The sequence below is a fragment of the Bufo bufo genome, chromosome 1, assembly GCF_905171765.1.
Source record: "Bufo bufo chromosome 1, aBufBuf1.1, whole genome shotgun sequence".
Taxonomy (NCBI): Eukaryota; Metazoa; Chordata; class Amphibia; order Anura; family Bufonidae; genus Bufo; species Bufo bufo.
Window position 1 is genome coordinate 161,191,864 of NC_053389.1, and position 25,817 is coordinate 161,217,680.

Genomic DNA, 25,817 nt, shown 5'->3' on the forward strand with positions numbered 1-25,817 from the left:
TTTTCTAATATCAAGGAGAGTTTTGCTTCCGCTCCCATCCTGGTACAACCTGATATTTCATTACCCTTCATAGTTGAGGTTGATGCTTCTGAGGTAGGGGTGGGTGCGGTCTTGTCTCAGGGTTCCTCTCCTGCCAAATGGCAACCGTGTGCCTTTTTCTCAAAGAAACTCTCCTCCGCAGAGAGAAATTATGATGTGGGAGATAGGGAATTGTTGGCCATCAAGTTGGCTTTTGAAGAATGGCGCCATTGGCTAGAGGGAGCCAGACACCCTATTACTGTGTTTACTGACCATGAAAATCTGGCCTACTTGGAGTCAGCCAAGCGCCTGAACCCGAGACAGGCCAGATGGTCTTTGTTCTTTTCAAGGTTTAATTTTGTTGTCACGTTCCGCCCTGGGGTTAAGAATGTGAAGGCAGATGCCCTGTCACGTTGTTTTCCGGGAGGTGGGAATTTTGAAGACCCGGGTCCCATTTTGGCTGAAGGTGTGGTGGTCTCTGCTCTTTTTCCTGAATTGGAGGCAGAGGTGCAGGCAGCCCAGTCAGAGGCTCCTGATCTTTGTCCTCCTGGGAGGTTGTTTGTGCCTCTCGCTTTGAGACACAAGATTTTTAAGGAACACCACGATACGGTCCTTGCTGGGCACCCGGGGGCAAGAGCCACACTGGATCTCATCGCTCAGAGATTCTGGTGGCCTGCGCTTCGTAAGTCGGTTGAGGGTTTTGTGGCAGCTTGCGAGACTTGCGCTCGTGCCAAAGTCCCTCATTCACGGCCATCAGGTCCTCTCCTTCCCTTACCCATTCCTTCCCGTCCTTGGACACATCTGTCCATGGACTTCATAACGGACTTGCCTCGTTCCTCGGGGAAGACTGTAATTCTGGTGGTGGTGGACCGTTTTAGCAAAATGGTGCATTTCATCCCTTTTCCTGGTTTGCCCAATGCTAAGACGCTGGCGCAGGCATTTATTGACCACATTGTCAAATTGCATGGTGTTCCTTCAGACATGGTCTCTGATAGGGGCACGCAGTTTGTTTCCAGATTCTGGAAGGCTTTCTGTTCTCGCTTGGGGGTTCGGTTGTCATTCTCTTCTGCTTTCCACCCGCAGTCGAATGGCCAGACAGAGCGCGTCAATCAGAATCTGGAGACATATCTGCGCTGTTTTGTGGCGGAGAATCAGGAGGATTGGTGTTCTTTTTTGTCCCTTGCTGAGTTTGCTTTAAATAACCGTCGTCAGGAGTCCTCTGATAAGTCACCATTTTTTGGTGCATATGGGTTTCATCCGCAGTTTGGGACTTTCTCGGGAGAGGGGTCTTCTGGTTTACCTGATGAGGACAGATTCTCCTCGTCTTTGTCATCTATTTGGCAAAAGATTCAGGATAATCTAAAGAGCATGAGTGAGAGATATAAGCGTGTGGCAGATAAGAGACGTGTGCCTGGTCCGGACATGAATGTTGGTGATCTGGTGTGGTTGTCTACCAAGAATATCAAATTGAAGGTTCCCTCCTGGAAGTTGGGTCCTAGGTTTATTGGGCCTTACAAGATCCTGTCTGTCATCAATCCTGTTGCCTACCGTCTTGATCTTCCTCAGACTTGGAAGATCCATAATGTTTTTCATAAGTCCTTATTGAAACCTTATGTTCAACCTATTGTACCCTCGCCTTTGCCTCCTCCTCCGATTATGGTTGATGGAAATCTTGAATTTCAGGTCTCTAGGATTGTGGATTCTCGTCTTGTCCGCGGTTCTCTCCAGTACCTCGTTCATTGGGAGGGTTATGGTCCTGAGGAGAGGATGTGGGTCCCAGTGACGGACATTAAGGCCACTCGTCTCATCAGGGATTTCCATAGGTCCCATCCTGAGAAGGTGGGCCCTGAGTGTCCGGAGTCCACTCGTAGAGGGAGGGGTACTGTCACAACCAGACTGTTGAGAAGCTCTGACAGGAGCTTTCCAGATCCTCCTCCTTGAGTTTCTTTGTTTTGGTTAAGTTCCTCATCTCGTTAGTCTATCTCAGCTGTCATGCAGTTGGACTGATTACTGCCCTTTAAGTTCCTCCCCAGAATGCAGTAGTGCGCGGCTTATACAACTTCCTGGAGTGTGTGTGCATGCTGTTCCCAGTTCCTAGTTCCCAGTCATCAGTTCCCAGTCGTCAGTTCCCAGTCGTCAGTTCCCAGTCGTCAGTTCCCAGTCGTCAGTTCCCAGTCGTCAGTCCTCAGTCGTCAGTCGTCTGCAAGATAAGTGCTGTTTTTGTATTTATGATTTTCTCTTTTCTGGATCCAGGTGACCCTGACTCCCTCCGTGTCAGTGTAGGGAGCCGGTGGTCGTGTCCCCTCACTATTGTAGGGTCTTCAGGTAATAGATAGCCGAGGAACGTGGATATGCGCCCATCCACCTTTGGGGTGTTCGCATAGGCTGAGCAGTGAGGGAGAGTGGCAGGTCTATTGCAGGGGTCTCCCTTTGTTCCTTAGTTGTGGATCCAGAGAGTCATTGTTTATATGGTATTGTCTTGTTTCCTGTACACCATCCGTGACACCCAGGTCCAGATGGTTTCACTATACAGTACTACAAAACGTTTTGCAAAACTTTAATACCTCACTTTGCAACATTATGCAACTACCTCCTCAAAGGGGGTTCACTTCCGAACCAGGCCTTAGAGGCTCATGCCACAGTCCTACACAAAACTAATAAAGACCCACTTAACTGCAGGAATTACCGTCCGATATCCTTGCTTAACACTGATATTAAATGGTGGGCTAAAATCCTAGCCTAACGCATTCAGACAGTCCTGCCCACCATAATAAACAAAGAGCAAGTAGGATTCGTTAAAGGTCGGCAGGGAAAAGAAAACACGGTACGCTTGTTGCGAATAATAGCTCATGCCCAAACCACACATACTCCAATGGCTTTGCTGAGCACAGACGCAGAAAAGGCTTTTGACAGAGTCAACTAGCATTATATGGCGGCGACTCTGTCAGCCTTCGACCTCCGGTGAAAATTAATGGCACCTTGTCACCACCGTTTCATATCTCAAATGGCACGCGACAAGGTTGTCCATTATCACCAGCTTTATTTGTTTTAGTGATGGAAACTTTGCTTTCCAAGATCAGGCAAGATCCCGCAATCCAGGGAATTAAAGTAGGCGCTCATACACACCTGACCGCAGCATTCGCCGATAATCTCCTAGTTATGACCTCCAACTCTTTAATCACGTTTCCCAGATTAATATCCATATTTCGAGACTTTGGATATGTGTCAAATTTTAAAATCATGGCCTTGGCCTTAAATATATCATGCCCCGCCTCCATACCTAACTCACTTAAACGGACCATCCCCCTTTACGTGGGCCTCCAAAAGCATACAGTTTTTGGGGATTCACATCTCTGCCAACCTGAACGACCTTCTTTCCCTTAATTATACCCCTCTTCTACAATCAATTCGGTCCCATCTTAAGTCCGTAAAACTTCCCTTTATTTCTTGGGTGGGACGGAAAATTTCTCTTAAGGTATATATACCGTAGTGCCTAAGTTACTTTATCTCCTCCAAGTTCTCCCTATTTGGCTACCAAATTCCTTTTTCGTGGAGACTTGTAGGGTATTGTCCTTCTTTCTATGGGGTGGCAAATCCCCTAGAATAGCCTACGCTACTCTGACTAGGGAGAAGAGTTTCGGAGGCTTTGGTCTGCCAGACATACACTTATATTATAAAGCTATGCAACTAACTAGATGTCTGGAGTTGCTATCTCCTAACCCTGTGAGTGTCTGCACGGAAATGGAAAAATCACTGTTAACCATCTCTGATAAAGCCATTCTTTGGGGGATCAGACCTTTTAGAAGAGAAAAAACGCATCCTGCACTTCTGAAAGGGGCACTAGCGGTTTGGACCGAGTTCTATGACAATCATGCTATTCAATTCCCGTCCCCGAACCTGCCCTTAGATTTACTACAATTACACATACTGTACATCCTCAAATTACTCAGCTCTCTGGAGTTTGGCCCCTATTATCATTGTTTACCTTAAAAGACATACAAGCGAGGGATGGGTCTCTAGTTTGGGACGATTTATTAACCCTTCCCAAAGTCTGCGCATCACCCTTTTTCCACCTGCACGATTTCTGCAGGGATACTAGTTCAGCCTCGGTACCCCACAATCTCCAAAACTCTAAGTCTTGGCTCGAACAACTGTTAGATAGAGATCCCTTTCCCAGGAATCTGTTTTCCCTTTCGTACAAATCGGCCTTATCATATAAACTCCCAGCTGTTCATTTTATACAAGCCTGGGAAAAAGAACTCTCTATCACTCTTTCTGATCCAGAGAAAGCATTTATACTAACCAACTCCTACGGCTTTAATAGGTGCATCAAAATTCAAGAAAACTTGTACAAACTGCTCTCCAGGTGGTACAAGACACCGGAGTTTCTTCATAGTATCAACCCTAATGTATCGGAACAGTGCTGGAGATGCAGGTCTGGCACGGGTTCGCTTTCACATATTTGGTGGTTCTGCCATCACATCCAAGCCTTTTGGCTGGAAATTAAGGAGATGATCAACCAAATATGCTCCTTATCCATCACACTAGATACCAAATTAGTCCTACTCTGGTGCCTATCCGTCAGTTTTACCCCTTTGAAACGCAATCTTCCCACTATGATAATTACAGCTGCTAGGTTACTCATATCCTTCTATTGGCTAAAGGATTTCCCTCCCCCTACCTTGGCTTGGATAGAAAAAGTAGATCAATTGAATCGCTTTGAGGAATTAGCCCATTGGGAGACTCCCTCTCGTTCAGCCTTCCTGAAGATTTGGGGTCCCTGGAAATCATATAGGAAGTTCTCGTGAATATAGCACATACACCAGAGTTGAGATTAGCTTACCCTGGGTAGAACATATTCTCCCTTAGGTCTATATCAGGAGATCCCAGGATCGCCACCCTCCTCCGTTTAATCTGGACTCGTTCTCTCCCGGCTCTGTTTATGGCCTCTAGCGTTGATGACAGTGGTGGTATGCATATTGAGATCTCTCTCGCCGTCATGAGCTTCAAGTCAGCTTGACATTCCTTCCATTTACTGTACCTCCTGATTGCAAAGGACAACCCCCCCTCCCCTCCTTCTTTTTACCTTTTCCTCATCCTCTATTCTATTCTATTCTTCTTCTTTCTCTTCCTTTCGACCGGTTGTCACGGTGTACATGATATTCGACTACATTTTAGTTGACACACACTTGCTGATTAGGATACAGATATGTCGCCCTGGTCATTATACAGCAATTGTCTGCTCCATTCAGCCTTAAGAACCTGCTAGACACCTAGCCTTTGTCTAGATCCGATTACCTCCAGATGCTCAACTCCTGCTTGTTATATGTGTCTTGACTTGTGACTGTACTATTATTGGTCATTGTACACAGTGATTTCTCTTGTCTACCTTGATTTATCAATAAAAAGAGATTTGTTGAGGGAAGTGTCATATTCAAGTATATACACTCACCTAAAGAATTATTAGGAACACCATACTAATACGGTGTTGTACCCCCTTTTGCCTTCAGAACTGCCTTAATTCTACGTGGCATTGATTCAACAAGGTGCTGATAGCATTCTTTAGAAATGTTGGCCCATATTGATAGGATAGCATCTTGCAGTTGATGGAGATTTGAGGGATGCACATCCAGGGCACGAAGCTCCCGTTCCACCACATCCCAAAGATGCTCTATTGGGTTGAGATCTGGTGACTGTGGGGGCCATTTTAGTACAGTGAACTCATTGTCATGTTCAAGAAACCAATTTGAAATGATTCGAACTTTGTGACATGGTGCATTATCCTGCTGGAAGTAGCCATCAGAGGATGGATACATGTTCTCATTCTGTTTACGCCAAATTCGGACTCCACCATTTGAATGTCTCAACAGAAATCGAGACTCATCAGACCAGGCAACATTTTTCCAGTCTTCAACAGTCCAATTTTGGTGAGCTCGTGCAAATTGTAGCCTCTTTTTCCTATTTGTAGTGGAGATGAGTGGTACCCGGTGGGGTCTTCTGCTGTTGTAGCCCATCCGCCTCAAGGTTGTGTGAGTTGTGGCTTCACAAATGCTTTGCTGCATACCTCGGTTGTAACGAGTGGTTATTTCAGTCAACGTTGCTCTTCTAACAGCTTGAATCAGTCGGCCCATTCTCCTCTGACCTCTAGCATCCACAAGGCATTTTTGCCCACAGGACTGCCGCATACTGGATGTTTTTCCCTTTTCACACCATTCTTTGTAAACCCTAGAAATGGTTGTGCATGAAAATCCCAGTAACTGAGCAGATTGTGAAATACTCAGACCGGCCCGTCTGGCACCAACAACCATGCCACGCTCAAAATTGCTTAAATCACCTTTCTTTCCCATTCTGACATTCAGTTTGGAGTTCAGGAGATTGTCTTGACCAGGACCACCCCCCTAAATGCATTGAAGCAACTGCCATGTGATTGGTTGACTAGATAATTGCATTAATGAGAAATAGAACATAGAAACATAGAAACATAGAATGTGTCGGCAGATAAGAACCATTTGGCCCATCTAGTCTGCCCAATATATCTGAATACTATGGATAGCCCCTGGCCCTATCTTATATGAAGGATAGCCATATGCCTATCCCATGCACGCTTAAACCCCTTCACTGTATTTGCAGCTACCACTTCTGCAGGAAGGCTATTCCATGCATCCACTACTCTCTCAGTAAAGTAATACTTCCTTATATTACTTTTAAACCTTTGCCCCTCTAATTTTAAACTGTGTCCTCTTGTTGTAGTTTTTCTTCTTTTAAATATGCTCTCCTCCTTTACCGAGTTGATTCCCTTTATGTATTTAAAAGTTTCTATCATATCCCCTCTGTCTCTTCTTTCTTCCAAGCTATACATGTTAAGGTCCTATAACCTTTCCTGGTAAGTTTTATCCTGCAATCCATGTACTAGTTTAGTAGCTCTTCTCTGAACTCTCTCTAGAGTATCTATATCCTTCTGGAGATATGGCCTCCAGTACTGCGCACAATACTCCAAGTGAGGTCTCACCAGTGTTCTGTACAGCGGCATAAGCACTTCACTCTTTCTACTGCTTATACCTCTCCCTATACATCCAAGCATTCTGCTGGCATTTCGTGCTGCCCTATTACATTGTCTTCCCACCTTTAAGTCTTCTGAAATAATTACTCCTAAATCCCTTTCCTCAGATACTGAGGTCAGGACTGTGTCAAATATTCTATATTCTGCCCTTGGGTTTTTACGCCCCAGGTGCATTATCTTGCACTTATCCACATTAAATTTCAGTTGCCAGAGTTCTGACCATTCTTCTAGTTTTCCTAAATCCTTTTCCATTTGGCGTTTCCCTCCAGGAACATCAACCCTGTTACATATCTTTGTGTCATCAGCAAAAAGACACACCTTCCCATCGAGGCCTTTTGCAATATCACTTATGAAGATATTAAACAAAATTGGTCCCAGTACAGATCCCTGTGGAACCCCACTGGTAACATGACCTTGTTTTGAATGTTCTCCATTGACTACAACTCTCTGTTGTCTGTCACTCAGCCACTGCCTAATCCACTCAACAATATGGGAGTCCATGCTCAATGACTGCAGTTTATTGATAAGTCTTCTATGTGGGACAGTGTCAAAAGCCTTACTAAAATCTAGATATGCGATGTCTACTGCACCTCCACCGTCTATTATTTTAGTCACCCAGTCAAAAAAATCTATAAGATTTGTTTGACATGATCTCCCTGAAGTAAACCCATGTTGTTTTTCATCTTGCAATCCATGGGATTTTAGATGTTCCACAATCCTATCCTTTAATAGGGTTTCCATTAATTTGCCTACTATTGATGTCAGACTCACTGGTCTATAGTTGCTCGATTCCTCCCTACTACCTTTCTTGTGAATGGGCACGACATTTGCCAATTTCCAATCTTCCGGGACGACTCCTGTTACTAATGATTGGTTAAATAAATCTGTTAGCGGTTTTGCCAGCTCACCACTAAGCTCTTTTAATAATTTTGGGTGTATCTCATCAGGCCCCTGTGACTTATTTGTCTTCACCTTAGACAGCAAACTTAGAACATCTCCCTTTGTAAAGATACATGCATCAAATGATTTATTAGTCATCCTTTCTAGTGGAGGTCCTTCTCCTTTTTCTTTTGTAAAAACTGAACAGAAGTATTCATTAAGGCAGTCGGCTAGCCCTTTATTCTCTTCTACATACCTTCCGTCCTTTGTTTTTAATTTAGTTATTCCTTGTTTTAATTTCCTTTTTTCATTTATATATCTGAAGAATGTCTTATCCCCTTTTTTCATAGACTGAGCTAGTTTTTCTTCTGCCTGCGCTTTAAAAGTTCTTATAACTTGCTTGGCCTCTCTCTGCCTAATCTTGTAGATTTCCTTATCTTCATTGCTCTGGTTTTTTTTATAATTACAAAATGCTAGCTTTTTATTTTTAATGATTTGGGCCACTTCTGCTGAGTACCACAGTGGTCTCTTCCTTTTTTTGCTTTTACTGACAAGTCTAATGCAATTTTCTGTTGCCTTCAATAATGCACCTTTTAAGTAGTCCCATTTCTCCTGGACTCCATGTCATTCGTTCCAGTCTGATAAGGACTCATTTATGACTAATTTCATTTTTGAAAAGTCTGTTTTTCTAAAATCTAAAACTTTTGTTTTTGTGTGGTGGGACTCTTTCACAGTTCTTATATTAAACCACACTGACTGGTGATCACTAGATCCCAAGGTTTCGCCTACAATGACATCATATACCGAATCCCCATTTGTGAATACCAAATCCAAAATGGCCTCCCTCCGGGTTGGCTCCTCAACCACTTGTTGTAGAGATAACCCCAGTAGGGAATTTAGAATATCTGTACTCCTGGTAGAACTTGCTATTTTGGTTTTCCAGTTTATATCTGGAAGATTGAAATCTCCCATAATGATAACTTCTCCTTTCATTGTCATTTTATCTATTTCTTCAACTAGTAGATCATCTAGTTCTTTAACTTGACCAGGTGGTCTATATTTCACACCTACACGAGTTACTGCATGGTTAGCAAACTGCAATGTAACCCAAACTGACTCTATGTTGGCCTCACCAACTTGTATTAGGTTAGATTTAATGCTATCTTTCACATACAGGGCCACTCCTCCTCCTTTCTTGCCTTCTCTGTCTCTTCTGCAGGAAGGTGTTCCTAATAATTCTTTAGGTGAGTGTATGTACCCCTATTTATGTAATATATGCATATATATATATATATATATATATATATGTTACATGTGGGCTTATTGTGCCTGCCCCCTATGTGTATGTCATGTCCATTCATATATGTTTATAGATGTGCCTCAAGCATCTATAAACATATATGGCTGTTATTCTTGTGCCCAATCTTCCCTGCTCACTGCACCTGCTGGGGGGGGTGGAGGAGACCGACAGTTGGACAGCTTCTTTGTACCTGATGAAGGGGAGTGATTCCCCGAAACGCGTTGTATCGCTGCAATAAAAGATTTTACATCTGATCCTGGCACCTGTCTGACGGATTTTTGCGCCGAGGGACTTTTCTGCTCCCTTCGTGCCAAGTTGGACAATTATGTCCAACTGTCGGCCTCTTCAAAGGACAGAGGATCAATAAGATCCTCTGCCCTTTGTCACCATCTCCAGCAGCGCCTAACAGGGACATGGGAACAAAGGGAACACCTTACAGTGCCGGAGGTGTGCGTCTGGAAGCGCGCTCCGAGAGGCGCGGGCCGGCCCACGTGTTCAGGCCGGCGGTGCGCATGCGCGCGGCGGCAATGGTGGGACGAGAGCGGGCACTGCCAAGCTTAAATAGGCCGGCGGCACTACGCTCAGGAGTCAGGTAAGACCACCAGGAGCAGGAAGAAGCATCCCCTGGACAACGAGCATACCACCGCTGAGTATCGATTTATTAGCTATTATTAACCCTTTGGTATTACCCTCCCTATACCACCAACGATATATATTATTCCCCTGCCCTATACCACCAACGATCCCCTGCCATATTTACCCCTACCTTCCCCTGCATTCCCTGATTCCCCTGCATTAACCCTTACACCACCAACGGACCCTAATTCCCCTGTGTTCCCCTATAGCCCCTGCTTCCCTTGGTTTACCCCTAATCCCCCTATAACCCTTAGTAACCCTTACCCTCCTCTGCAGCTCATTTACCCTTACCCCCTAAACCCTTGGTAACCCTTACCTTCCCCTGCCCTGAGCCTAATTCCCCTGTGTTCCCCCAGGATCCCTCATATCCCCTGCTCCTCTGTGCTTCTACCCCTGATACCCATTCACGGCTGCCCTGCTCATCCCAGCAGCAGCAGTGTCCGTATTAACACCTTGTTATTCCCCGTAGGGATAGTATAGTGACAGGATTGGGTGGGCTGCTGGTAAAGTGTATGTATGTGTATTATTGTAATTGTAGTTAGATCCTGGGGAAGACTTGGGACTGTGTTAGCGTAGTTAGAACCGTGTTAGTGTGTTGTTATAGTGTGTGCACTTATATTGCTGTGTGCTGCTATAAATATATATATCTATTCCCTTGATATAAAAAAAAAAAATGCAAAAATATGCAGCGCTCGCCAGTGTGGTAAATCCAATAGTGGTTTATTCAATAAACAGCATGGTGATGCGATGTTTCGACCTTCCTCGGTCTTTCTCAAGCTATTCCCTTGATATAGATATATATATATAGTTATAAGCAAATATATTATACTGTGACGTATAGTGTGTTAATAAATACCTTTTATTTAAGCACAGCGTGTAGTCTTTTGTAGTAGTAAGGCGCTGCAGGAATAGCCGCAGGTAGTTCAGTGCAGAGTAAGGCAATCAGTAGTGATTTGTTGTTTATTTAGGCATAAATAAATAGGTGGAGTCATCACTAGACGACTCACGCCTATTTATGAATATTTAATATTGAGATTTGCATAAATATCAATAATTAATATCCCCTTTAACAAGATTCAACAAAAAAAATAAAAAAACGGACACACGGACCATTCACAGATCCTTCACGGACAGCCTCATGTATGAAACACATACGCTTTTTTTCACGGGCGTGACACTGACACAAAATTTTCACTCCACAGTGGGATTAATTAAAAGTTTTACTTCACTATTGTGACGTTGAAAAATCACAAATTATGGAGTGCGCCATATTTGACTTTTAGAGGTCCTCGACTTTTCAAAAGTGGTGAGAAAAGGGAGAGGGTCTTAGTGGCAGGGTACTGGGCTTAGCACAGCCACCGGATTTACGTTAACATTTTCCAGAAACTGCCATACGGTATGGCTGGGGATGAGCGAATCGACTTCGGATGAAACATCCGAAGTCGGTTCGCATAAAACTTTGTTTCAATACTGTACGGAGCTCTGTACAGTATTAGAATGTATTGGCTCCGATGAGCCGAAGTTATTACTTCGAGAAGTCTCGCGAGACTTCGCATAATAACTTCATAAATTGATTTATACTGTAAAAAAACATTTCCCAACCTTGGAACTGAACCCGAATTCGGGAAATGTTTTTTTTACAGTATAAGGCCTCATACACACGGCCGTGTTCCGCGGCCGAGAGCGGTCCGTGGTAACCCGGCCGGGATTCCTGCTCCCGCATGGCGTCATTGGTTGCTATAATGCCGTGCGCTTCATGCCGCCACTGCTGTACAGTGATACACTGGTAGGATCTATACGAGTGTATCACTGTACAGCAGCGGCGGCATGAAGCGCACGGCGTCATAGCAACAAATGACGCCGTGCGCTCCTGCTGTCAGAAGGAATCCCGGCCGGGTTACCACGGACCGCTCTCGGCCGCGGAACATGGCCGTGTGCATGAGGCCTAAATCAATTTCTGAAGTTATTATGCGAAGTCTCGCGAGACTTCTCAAAGTAATAACTTCGGCTCAACGGAGCCAATACATTCTAATACTGTACGGAGCTCGCTCCGTACAGTATTGAAACAAAGTTTTATGCAAATCGACTTCGGATGTTTCATCTGAAGTCGCTTCGCTCATCCCTAGTTATGGCTCAGGTCTGAGTTTCTGGTGCACGGAGAGGCAGAGATGCACCTAATTTATTAAGAGCCAGCTGCCTCTTAAAAAACTAACCTCATTTTACTCTAGTGCAGGGAGTATGGGAACGTCAGTCTTGACAAATCTCTCCCATGATTTGTAGGTGGCATTGGAAGGCACTGTGCTCAAAAAGTTTGCACAAGTGACTTCAAAAAGCTGCAAAACCCGTATTTGTGACTTTTTAATCCCAGAATTATGGCATGCAGGGTTTGATAACCCCCCTCCCAAAGTATATTAAAAGTTCTGAACTTTTCACTTACAATGATTCAATTAAGGGGCTTCTGTCAGCAGATCTGTACCTATGAGACTGGCTGACCTGCTACATGTGCACTAGGCAGCTTAAGTTATCTGTATTGGTCCCATGTTCATATGTGCCCACATTGCTGAGAGAAATGATGGTTTAACATCTGCAAATGAGCCTTCATTTATCTTCAGATACTGTTAAAAGATGCCTGAGAAAGAGACTTGAGTAGTCTCGAAAGCTTGCAATTTTGTCATCACATTTTCAGTTAGCCATTAAAAGATATCAACCTGAGGAAATCTTGTTATACATAGATTCTGCGCAATACCACTTATCCTGTACATATGCACACAGCACAGTGCCAGTGCCCAGTGGCGTGCCCAGGACGGTGCGGGGGGGGGGGGGGGGGGGGGGCTATCCTCCCCAGGTGCCGACTCTCACGGGGGTTCCACTGTCAGGCCCAGAAACAATGAGCTCTTCCATCAATACAAATGGAAGCGCTCATTGCTGAAGCGCTGACACCCACATAATGCGGCGGGGCACGGGAGAGGAGCGAATAGTTCCCTGCCCCGCTGCCGATCACCGCCATAGGCTTCAGGCCTAGTAGGCCTATGCGGTAGTGAAATCCCGGCGCAATGCCGGGACTCTGCGAGCAAGGTAAGTATTAAGCTTTTAGTTTTTTTAGTTTTTTAGTTTTTTTTTATGTGCCAACTTTGGGGGACATGAGAGGGGTGCACAAAGGAAAACATGTGGGGGGAAAATATGGTGGGATACTGTGTGGGGGCAATAATTATGGGAGGGATTACTATGTGGGGGGGAATTACTATATGGGCAATGTGGGGGAAATTACTGCGTGGGCCGCAGTGTGGGGTAAACTACTGCGTGGGGGGCAGTGTGGGGGGAAACTACTGTGTGGGGGATACTACTGTATGGGGGCAGTGTGAGGGAAAATACTGTGTGGGGGAGACTACTGTGTGGGGGCAGTGTGGGGGACACTACTGTATGGGGGCAGTGTGGGGGAAACTACTGTGTGGGGGACACTACTGTATGCGGGCAGTGTGGGGTAAATTACTGTATGGGGGCAGTGTGGGGTAAATTACTGTATGGGGGCAGTGTGGAGGAAATTACTGTATGGGGCAGTGTGGGGGAAATTACTGTGGGGGGCAGTGTGGGGGAAAATACTGTTGGGGGGGCAGTGGGGGAAATTACTGTGGGGGGCAGTGTGGGGGAAATTACTGTGGGGGGGAGTGGGGGGGAAATTACTGTGGGGGGGAGTGGGGGGGAAATTACTATATGGGGGCAGTGTGGAGGAAATTACTGTATGGGAGCAGTGTGGGGGAAACTACTGTATGGGAGCAGTGTGGGGGAAACTAGTGTGGGGGGAAACTACTGTGTGGGGGGCAGTGTGGAGGAAACTACTGTGTGGGGGGAATTAGTGTGTAGGGGCATTGTGGGGGAAATTACTGTGTGGGGGCAGTGTGGGGGAAATTACTATATGGGGGCAGTGTGGGGGAAATTACTATATGGGGGCAGTGTGGGGGAAATTACTATATGGGGGCAGTGTGGGAGAAACTACTGTGGGGGAAATTACTGTATGGGGCAGTGTGGGGGAAACTACTGTGGGGGGCAGTGTGAGGGGAAATTACTATATAGGGCAGTGTGGGGGGAAATTACTATATGGGGGCAGCGTGGGGGCGTTGTTATTGAAGAGGCACTGTAGGGGCAATTCTATTATTTCTGGGGACACTATGCAGGGATTATTACCTGGAGCACAATATAGGGTGTTATTATTACTGGGGGCACTCTAGGGGACATAATAACTGCTGTGGACACTATAGGGACATTTGGGGTAATTTATCAAACTGGTGTAAAGTAGAACTGGCTTAATTGCCCATAGCAGCCAATCAGATTCCACCTTTCATTTTTGACAGCTCCTTTGGAAATCCAGTTCTACTTTAAACCAGTTTGATAAATTACCCCAATGATGTCACTATTTTTTCAGCAGTATAGTACCTGGGGCATTGGGGGGCACAACGGGCACAGTATTGGGGGTGGCAGCAGGATGACACTGTAGGGACACCAGGATGGGGAGGTTGATGGAAAAACGGAGAAATCTAACGTGTCTGTATTTCAAACTCTGTCGAGATGAGACACGGCTGAAAGAATTTGTCATGACGGTCTAACGGTGGAGAAGAGGAAAGAGAATGTTTACATGACAGGAGATGTCCCTGGATGTAAGAGGTATGTGGTCAAGTATTGAGGGGGGGGGGGTGCCAGAGAAAGGACCCGCCCCGGGTGCCAAACACCCTGGGCACACCACTGGGCGTAGGGATCGCCATAGCAATGGCTATGGGGCCCTACGCCACTGGGGGCCCGCCGCGACTGAGGATAAAAAAATAAAAAAAATGTGGCGAGTGGGCCAGGCGTGGCGCTGTAATAGGAGCAGGGCTCCAGATGGTCTCTCCCCCCCCTTTGCTGCTGCTGCCGCGGCCAATAAGAAGAGGGACAGGGCCGGTGGAGGGGCTGTGGCCACTGCTCCACCAATGAAGATAACTGACCTGTTAATACAAATGCAGGAGGCGGGTGCCGGAATCAAATAGCCGGCACCCGACCTCTATGACAGGGAGCTGCGATCAGCCTCATCAGCGGCAGTTAACCCTTCAGGTGCCGCTCCCTGTCATAGAGGTCGGGTGCCGGCTATTTGATTCCGGCACCCGCCTCCTGCATTTGTATTAACAGGTCAGTTATCTTCATTAACATTGAGTGCGCCCCCCCCCCCAGTATAATAAACATTGAGTGCGGCCCCCCCCAGTATAATAAACATTGAGTGCGGCCCCCCCCAGTATAATAAACATTGAGTGCGCCCCCCCCCCCCAGTAAAATAAACATTAAGTGCGCCCCCCCCCCCCCGGTATAATAAACATTGGTGGGCAGTGGGCAGTGCCAATGAGGGTTAAAAAAAAAAAAATTAACTCACCTCCTCCAATTGATCGCGTAGCTGCTGCCGGTCTCCTTGTAATTTCTTCAGGACCTGTGGTGACGTCACTGAGCTCCAGCCTCTATCACATGGTCCATTACCATGGTGATGGATCATGTGATGTATCATGTGATGAGCTCAGTGACATCACCACAGGTCCTTTGACAGGTCCTGAAGAAAGTACAGGAGACCGGCTGCTACGCGATCAATTGGAGGTGGTGAGTTAATTTTTATTTATTTTTTTAACCCTCATTGGCACTGCCCACCAATGTTTATTATGTTGGGGGGGACGCACTGTGCCTCCAATGTTTATTATACTGGGGTGTTGGGGGGGGGGGGGCGCACTGCACCACCAATGTTTATATGTTTATTATGCTAGGGAGGGGGGGCGCACTGCCCACCAATGTTTATTATGTTGGGGGGGGCGCACTGTGCCACCAATGTTTATTATACTGGGGTGTTGGGGGGGGGCGCACTGCACCACCAATGTTTATATGTTTATTATGCTAGGGAGGGGGGGCGCACTGCCCACCAATGTTTATTATGTTGGGGGGGGCGCACTGTGCCACCAATGTTTATTATACTGGGGTGTTGGGGGGGGGGCGCACTGCACCGCCAATGTTTATATGTTTATTATGCTAGGGAGGGGGGGCACACTGCCCACCAATGTTTATTATGTTGGGGGGGGGGCGCACTGTGCCACCAATGTTTATTATACTGGGGTGTTGGGGGGGGGGCGCACTGCACCACCAATGTTTATATCTTTATTATGCTAGGGAGGGGGGGCGCACTGCCCACCAATGTTTATTATGTTGGGGGGGGCGCACTGTGCCACCAATGTTTATTATACTGGGGTGTTGGGGGGGGGCGCACTGCACCACCAATGTTTATATGTTTATTATGCTAGGGAGGGGGGGCGCACTGCCCACCAATGTTTATTATGTTGGGGGGGGCGCACTGCGCCACCAATGTTTATTATGTTGGGGGGGGTGCACTGCGCCACCAATGTTTATTTGTCATGGTCTTACCTGCTTGCTGCTCTCCTTCGTTTGACATGTGCTGGCGGCCATCTTGGGTCCTGGGTTTCTTGTAGCCTTCCACCCTGCGGCTCCTCCTTCCCCTGGGAGGAGCTGGATGCCTAGCTCATATATATAGGAGGTCTGTGGCTTCAGTTCCTTGCTTGGTCCTCTTGTGTTCACATGCTTCTAAGACTGCTGCTGCTTCTGGTTCCTGATCCTGGCTTCGTCTGACTACCCTGCTGGTTCCTGATCCTGGCTTCGTCTGACTACCCTGCTGGTTCCTGATCCTGGCTTCGTCTGACTACCCTGCTGGTTCCTGATCCTGGCTTCGTCTGACTACCCTTCTGGTTCCTGACCTCTGGCTTCGCAAAGACTCTGCTCGGTTTCACCATCCGTTTGGACTTTTTGCTTTACAGCTTTATTTTCAATAAAGCCTTCTTATTTTCATTTATCTCTTGTTGTACGTCTGGTTCATGGTTCCGTGACATTAGGACCAAGCCATGAATTCTGACGGTACAGGGCCATCCTCGCTACCCACGCTGGTTGCCAGACTTGATCAGCAGGATCACCTGTTGGGTCGGTTCGCTGTGGCGTTGCAAACCCTGCTTGAACGCACGGCTCATTTCGCTCCCGTTGCCGATGGGTCGGTTGTCGCTCCTGGGCTCGCTCCTACTGCCGCTCCGGTTGTTGCGCCAGAGTCTACCCCGACACCTGTTGTTGCGCCTGCGGTGTTTCGGGGTATGACCGGTTCTGCCCCTCTTCCACAGCGCTTTGGGGGAGAGCCAACTCAGTGCCGAGGTTTCCTTAACCAGGTGGGCATTTATTTCGAGTTGCTGCCACATGCCTTTCCTACTGAGAGATCAAAGGTGGGCTTCTTGATCTCGCTGCTCTCGGACAAGGCCTTGGCCTGGGCCAGCCCTTTATGGGAGAACAACAATCCGGTGGTTGCCGAGTTTTCCGGTTTTGTTGCTTCTCTTCGGAAGGTATTCGATGTGCCGGCTCGTGCTGCCTCTGCTGCGAAGCTCCTTATGTCCATCAGACAGGGTTCACGATCCGTAGCTGAATACGCCATTGAGTTTCGTACCCTGGCAGCAGAGGTGGGCTGGAATAATGAGGCTCTGGTCGCTGCTTTCTCTCATGGTCTCTCGGATGCCTTGAAGGATGAGGTTGCAGCTAAGGACCTACCAGTTGAGCTCGAGTCTCTTATTTCTTTCCTGATTTTGATTGACACCAGACTCAGGGAGAGACCTTCCTTTAAGGAGAACCTGCGGAGGTCTTCTAACAGATTGGTGCCTACGTTTGCTGTCCCACCCGTGCCTCCCTCTCCTCCCACGCCTCCTGGGGATGACTTGTCTGGGGGTGAACCCATGCAGCTGGGGTTTGCTCGCCTGTCCGAGGGGGAGAGGGCACTCCGGAGACGCGAGGGCCGATGCATGTACTGTGGTCTCGGTGGGCATTTTCGGTTGGCATGTCCGAACCGTCCGGGAAACGCTCGTACCCTGAGATCCTGTCGGGGGCAGATCTTGGGTGGAGTCTCCTCGTCCCCGGTTTCCCGCGTTGACAAACCACTGATCACTGTTGTCCTCTCCTGGGTCGGGGGCTCGGTGACGACCCAGGCGTTGGTGGACTCTGGTGCTGGTGGTTTGTTCATTGATAGTGTGTTCGCTGCCGCCAATTCCATTCCTCTGCAGGCTCGAGGTTCCCCACTGGCTCTTGAGGCGATAGACGGCAGACCCCTTCTGCCGCCACACGTGACTCATGAGACCCTTCCAGTGGGGATAGCCATTGGTGCCGTTCACAGAGAGTCGGTCTGCCTCCAGGTTATTTCGTCTCCACACTACTCGGTGGTCTTGGGGTACCCCTGGCTCCAGAAGCATAATCCGACTTTCGATTGGAGATCGGTCGAGATCCTCTCGTGGTCACCGCAGTGTGGGGCTAGTTGCATCCATGGGTCTGTCAAGTTGCTGTGTACTTCCTCGGACTCTCTGTTGCCTCCTGAATACGAGGAGTACCGGGATGTATTCGATAAGGTGCGCGCGGTTGCCCTACCTCCGCACCGCCCATACGATTGTGCCATAGAGTTACAATCTGGTGCCGTTCCTCCTCGTGGCAAAGTCTATCCACTGTCGGTAGCGGAGAATGAGGCCATGGAGGAGTACGTGAGGGAGGCGCTTTCACGCGGACACATTCGCAAATCTTCGTCCCCGGCAGGGGCTGGATTTTTCTTTGTGAAAAAGAAGGGCGGTGAGTTGAGGCCTTGCATCGATTACAGGGGTCTCAATCGCATCACGATCAAGAACGCTTACCCGATACCCTTGATTTCCGAGCTGTTCGATCGCCTTAAAGGGGCCACGGTCTTTACCAAACTCGACCTGAGGGCGGCATATAACCTGGTAAGGATCAAGGCGGGCGATGAGTGGAAGACCGCGTTTAACACCAGGACCGGTCATTACGAATCCTTGGTTATGCCCTTTGGGTTGTGCAATGCGCCCGCAGTCTTTCAGGAATTCATCAACGATGTTTTCCGTGACCTGTTGCAGCAGTGTGTGGTAGTCTATTTGGATGACATCTTGGTATATTCTGAATCCATGGAGGCCCACATTCTGGATGTCAGACGAGTGTTGCAACGGTTACGAGAGAACAAGCTGTTCGGTAAGCTTGAGAAATGCGAATTTCACCGATCCCAGGTAACCTTCTTAGGTTACATCATTTCCGCTGAGGGGTTCTCCATGGATCCTGAGAAGGTTTCGGCTGTCTTACAGTGGCCCCAGCCCAGTGGTCTTCGTTCCCTGCAGCGCTTTTTGGGCTTCGCCAATTATTATCGGAAGTTCATCAGGGACTTTTCCATGCTGGCCAAGCCTCTCACGGATCTGACCAGGAAGGGCAGTAATTCCCAGGTCTGGCCGCTCGAGGCCATCCGAGCTTTTGAGGCCCTAAAGTCCGCCTTTGTGTCGGCTCCGATTCTGTCGCATCCCAACCCTGGGTTGCCCTTTGTCCTCGAGGTGGACGCGTCTGAGACGGGAGTAGGCGCCCTTCTGTCTCAGCGTAGAACACCAGAGGGTCCTCTGCTTCCTTGTGGGTTTTACTCCCGGAAACTGTCTTCCGCGGAGTGCAACTATCAGATTGGTGACAGGGAGTTATTGGCCATCGTGCAGGCCCTTAAAGAATGGAGGCACTTGCTCGAGGGTTCGGTGGTTCCGGTTCTCATCCTGACGGACCACAAGAATCTGACCTACCTTTCTGAGGCCAAGAGATTGACACCACGTCAGGCCAGATGGGCTCTGTTCTTGTCACGTTTTAATTACGTGGTCTCCTACCTACCCGGTTCCAAGAACATCAGGGCGGATGCCTTATCACGGCAGTACTCCGAGCTGTCCAGGGAGGAGTCGATTCCGACTTCGGTCATACCTCCGAATCAGATCCTGGCCGCCATTCGCACCAGCCTGACCTCTCCCCTGGGTGAGCAGATTTTGGCGGCTCAATCTGGTGCTCCCTCTGGGAGACCCAACGGCAGATGTTTTGTGCCTGAGGAGTTGCGCACTCGGTTGTTGCGAACCTACCATAACTCCAAGACCGCGGGGCATCCTGGAAAGAATCAGCTGTCCTGGGCTGTTTCACGTCTGTTCTGGTGGCCTTCCCTACGTTCCGACATCGCCGCATATGTAGCGGCATGCTCCGTTTGTGCCCAGAGTAAGTCCCCTCGGCACCTTCCGTTGGGCCTTCTGCAACCCATAGCCACCGGGGAGCGCCCATGGTCACACCTGGGGATGGATTTCATTGTGGACCTCCCTGCATCCCGAGGCCATACGGTCATTCTCATGATTGTGGATCGGTTTTCCAAAATGTGCCACTGTGTTCCTCTCAAGAAGTTACCCTCTGCACAAGAGTTGGCCACGATTTTTGCCAGGGAGGTCTTCCGGTTGCACGGTTTGCCTAAGGAGATTGTGTCGGATCGGGGGAGTCAGTTTGTGTCCAGGTTCTGGCGCGCCTTTTGCTCCCAGTTGGGGATTCATCTCTCCTTCTCCTCGGCCTACCACCCTCAGTCCAATGGGGCCGCAGAACGATCCAATCAGGCCTTGGAGCAATTCCTTCGTTGCTATGTCTCCGATCACCAAGACAATTGGGTTGACCTCCTGCCTTGGGCTGAGTTTGCCAGGAACACGGCGGTGAACTCTTCCTCTGGGACGTCTCCCTTCATGGCCAATTATGGGTTCCAACCTGCCGTGTTACCGGAGGTATTCTCTCCCCAGGATATTCCGGCTGTGGAGGATCACCTTTCCGTCCTACGTGCTTCTTGGGTACAGATCCAGAAGTCCCTTGAGGTCTCTGCGCAGCGCCAGAGATTCCAGGCTGATCGCAGACGAGCGCCTGCTCCTTCCTACCAGGTCGGAGACCGTGTATGGTTGTCCACCCGCAACCTCAACCTTCGAGTGCCCACTCCCAAGCTGGCGCCTCGCTTTGTTGGTCCCTTCCGAGTGCTTCGCAGGGTAAACCCGGTAGCCTATGCCCTTGCGCTTCCTCCTGGCATGCGGATCTCCAACGTGTTTCATGTCTCCCTGTTGAAGCCACTGGTGTGTAATCGTTTCACTTCCTCGGTTCCTCGGCCTCGTCCGGTCCAAGTGGGCAATCGTGAGGAATATGAGGTGAGCAATATCCTGGACTCACGCCTGGTCCGCGGTCGGTTGCAGTTTTTGGTCCATTGGCGTGGTTATGGTCCAGAGGAGCGTTCCTGGGTTCCCTCCGCAGATGTCCATGCTCCTGCCTTGCTCCGAGCCTTCCACGCACGCTTCCCTCAGAAACCGTTTTGTGCTCCGCGGAGGAGGGGCCCTTGAGGGGGAGGTACTGTCATGGTCTTACCTGCTTGCTGCTCTCCTTCGTTTGACATGTGCTGGCGGCCATCTTGGGTCCTGGGTTTCTTGTAGCCTTCCACCCTGCGGCTCCTCCTTCCCCTGGGAGGAGCTGGATGCCTAGCTCATATATATAGGAGGTCTGTGGCTTCAGTTCCTTGCTTGGTCCTCTTGTGTTCACATGCTTCTAAGACTGCTGCTGCTTCTGGTTCCTGATCCTGGCTTCGTCTGACTACCCTGCTGGTTCCTGATCCTGGCTTCGTCTGACTACCCTGCTGGTTCCTGATCCTGGCTTCGTCTGACTACCCTGCTGGTTCCTGATCCTGGCTTCGTCTGACTACCCTTCTGGTTCCTGACCTCTGGCTTCGCAAAGACTCTGCTCGGTTTCACCATCCGTTTGGACTTTTTGCTTTACAGCTTTATTTTCAATAAAGCCTTCTTATTTTCATTTATCTCTTGTTGTACGTCTGGTTCATGGTTCCGTGACATTATTATACTGGGGTTTAAGGGGGTGCAGGTTTTTATTTTATTAAGGAAGGGTTAAGGGGTCTATTAAGGGGTGGTTAATGGGTTTTATTAACGGGGGTTAATGGGTTTATTTCGTTAAGGGGGTGTGCAGAGGTTTATTTTATTAAGGGGTTTTATTTTTATTTATAAATATTATTGAAAACATTGAAAAAAGTTTGTGCATGTTTTCTTAACTTTCTTGGGGGGGGGGGGTGCCAAACAAAGGGTTCGCCCCGTGCCAAATGCTCTAGGTACGCCCCTGTCTCTGATATAGCTCTGAACAAATACCAGAGAATGCTCTTCTTTTTTTAGTGACCTCTGCAGAATAGTCGCCAAATATGATAATTCTCGAACCTCTCAGTTCTATGGGTTCCACTATTTTTTGAATGCACGCAATATGGCTGTTTTATGCCGGAAGTCCAAGTACTTCACAATAACCTGTCTCGGTCTGCGTCCTGAGCCCTCTTTACTTCTCCCAGTATTCAGAGTTCTTAGTTCTCAGGTCTGGGCCTAGTCGGTGAGCTCGCTCCACTTTACATAAGCTTCCCAGGCCTAGCAGCTCTGGTATTTCTTGCTCACAGATTGCATGTAAGTCTTTATAGGAATTGCTTCAGATAAGCCTACAATCCGCAGGTTACCGGTTTTCAAGATCTTCCACACGGTCCCAAAGTTATTTATTTTCTTAAATAAGCCCATGTATCTGTGAAATATATTCCTCCGAATAGATTTCAAGCATGTGTACGCGGGTTTCAACCTCTTCAATGCATTTTTCTTGTTTTTGTATATCTTCATGGAGTTGTTGCATAGAGGATTTAACTGATGCCGCTAATGTGGCTTGGAGATCAGTGGCGAGTTGCGATGTCGCCTCGATCGCTAATATTTTGTAATCAATCCCCCCATTGGTACATACTTCATGTGTGATCGATAGTGAGGGTGCGCTTTCTCCGTCCGCTATGCAAGGCGGAGGAGTGGCCGACCCCATGTCTTCTTCTCCTGCTTGTTCGGCGGGAATATCTGTCAGTGGATTGTTTTTCAGTTTCTTGCCCATGGTGACCACAAAGCGGTCCATTCAATGTCCCAGGACCTGTGGGCTTGGAAGGGGCTAAGCCTAGCTCCTAATGACGATGCTATTAGGGCAATAAGTCGTGGGTTTCGGTTAGGGAGTCCGGAGCTGCCGTTCTCTGCTGCTCACATGCAGGCGCCGGAACCGGAAGTCTCGGCTGGTACCTTTTATCAGGCTGACCCCATATTCATCTGCTCCTTACATCTGCACCCTCCTCTCACTCAGTTACTTAGAACTAGTCTGAACTGCACTCAACTTATCTAACCCCCTCCTCTCTATATAGAGAGGATGACACCAGCTCCATCTAGTGGTGGATAAGCATATGGCCTATTAACACATTGTGGATAGGGCAGGCAATATACAGATCAAATAAAAATACATTTGTAACTCTACCTTTGCAGTTTTGCAACTGGAACACTGCAGCTAGTACCCTGATTTGGGGGCTGTAGTTATTTTAAGATCTTTAGTCTGGGATATGAACCTATTTTGAGATGTTATAAAGGAATTATAAGCACTATTTTTAATTAGGTATGTTTGGTTTTGTGGGGGACATGACCTATGTAAATGAGTGGGCATATATTAAACATTTCTGTGCATCAATCTCCCACTACTACTGAAAAGTTTTTGGTTATGGTGTGTCTATATGCCGTATACAGTATGTATGTGTATGCTCTAAATGTATATGTATGTGTGTATGCTTGTATGTATGTCCTGGTTATAAGTGTAAGCCTATCCCTGACTGTCCCTTTGACTAATAGTGACTTCTTGCTTATCTCTGGCTGTCCGTACAGCAGGATCCCTGCAACCTGTCCCGGCTAGCCCAGTTGAAGACCACGGATTGAAGCATCAGACAGTACTTCACTATCAATAATTAAAAAAAGTGGACCAGCACCACAAATCCTTGGGTTTTGTCATAGAGTTTTCTAAGAATTTGAGTTCTTTCACTTTGTGTTGTGAACCGTAAAATCTAGAGGAAGATCTTCATCAACATTCTTGATTGGCTTACTTTGTTCCAGAATCGTGCACCAAAAGTCTAGCACAATTTTGGCGTATAGTAGTGCATCCTTTCCTACTAAGCCACGCACCTATCCACTAAGGCTGGGTTCACATCATGTTTTGTCTTACATTAACATATACATTAAGTGGATACCTCTGACAAATGCCATACAGTGGCATCCATCAATATAGAGTTCCATTGTAAAGAAAAATTATATGTTAACGTATACTTTTTTTGCTGGACTCTTGAGAGAACACTAAGGGGGAGATTTATCAAAACTGATGTAAAGGAAAGCAATCTTAGTTGGCCATAGCAATGAATCAAATTCCACCTTTCATTTTGTAAAGGAGCTCTGAAAAATTAAAGATGGGATCTGATTGGTTGCTATGGGCAACTAAGATAGTTTTCCTTTTTACTAGTTTTAATAAATCTTTCTATCCTTTTTTCCCCCCAGTGTATAAGTTAAATGTAGGGCAAAAACATGATGAACCCAGCTTTAGCTGTACCCCTTTGTTAGACATATTATGGAAATGAGGCTTGCACACTGTCCTCTAGGCAATGGCGGATTATAATAGGGGCATTTGGGTCAGCAGCCCCGGGCCCAATGTAAATGAGGGGCCCAAAACTGTCCCAAACACCCATGTGCCATTACATAATAATATTTTTATATGTATACGCAGTGCTGCAATAAAACCAGCCATGTCCCGAGTGGAAGGTATAAGGGGAAGGAGAGTGAGGTGGGAGGGACTAACATCGCTGCACACCTTCTCCAATCAGGTGGCAGCTAAGTTCCCGCTGTGCCCGCCCCTCTCTTTTTCATCTTCAATGGGATATTCACCTGGCGCCAGCTTACTTTTCACCTCGTGGCATGCTGGGTCCCTGTGAAGAGAGACAGGGCAGAGCAGCAGTGGCAGTTGGAGAGTTTGGTCACCGGCCACTGCTATGTTAGACAGAACCAAAGCACTAAATAGAGTGCCTCTTCAAACACTGACAGTGGGATTCAATCTACACTGTCACTACATTACTAGTCTGTCTCAGAGTGAGACAGCCAGGCCAGCCCCCTGTTATATTTAGCTCTGAGTCCTTCATTTGATGGTGGCCCTGGCAGGCAGTGGAAGTTGGAGCATACACTGGGCCCTCATTCACATGTAGCCTATGAACATTTGAAGAAGATTCCCAGTCCAGAATCCACTCCTGTGCCCAGCAGCTGCTACCAGGATCCTCTATTTCAGGAGTTGACGATTCCTTTATTGAAGTCTAGTTGGCAGGTTGAGGTTCCTTGCTTACTTAAATATTAGTTAGGGAGAGTTCACATCACCGTTATTTTTCCGTTCTTTTGATCTGTCAGAAGAATAGAGAAATAAAGAAAAAACATACATTTGGCATCTGTTTGAGCCATTTCCGTCTGAGAATCTTTTTTTAGACTGAAAAAAAAAACTACTGCATGCAGGACTTGTTTTTCCATCTAAAAGACATCTCAGTGTCACGGATGATGTTGCAGATAGCTGGAACTTATCAATAAACGTCCAACTGGCTTGATCCCAAACTAAGGAGCATATAGGTGAGCCCTATAAAACCCTAAGAGCTCTCCCTGACTGCTATGCCCATGCAAGGGTCTCAATGGTAGACAATTGCATGCCCACGTACCTAAGACTGTGTGACACCTGAAAACCCTATAATAGTGAGGGTACATGACCACCGGCTCCCTGCACTTAATACGGACGGAGTCAGGGTCACCTAGAATCAAGCCAGCAAGGAAACACAATACATAAAAAGACTTATCTGAGTAAACAGCAGCAGCAGCCTCCAGCAGTGAACACTTCATCCAGGAAGTAGTATAAACCGCAAAGTGAGGCAGTATGGGAGGGAATATAAAGTGAGACGATTAGTTTAAATAGGTGACACCTGGGAGAAGGAAAGGAGATGACAAAGTGAACCCAAAACAAAGAACATCATGCAAGAGGTAGAGAAGGATGTCTGCCAGACCTTCTCACAGAACTGGCGGTGACAGTACCCCTCCCTCTACGGGTGGACTCCGGACACTCAGAGCCCACCTTCTCAGGATGAGACCTATGGAAAGCCCTGATAAGACGAGT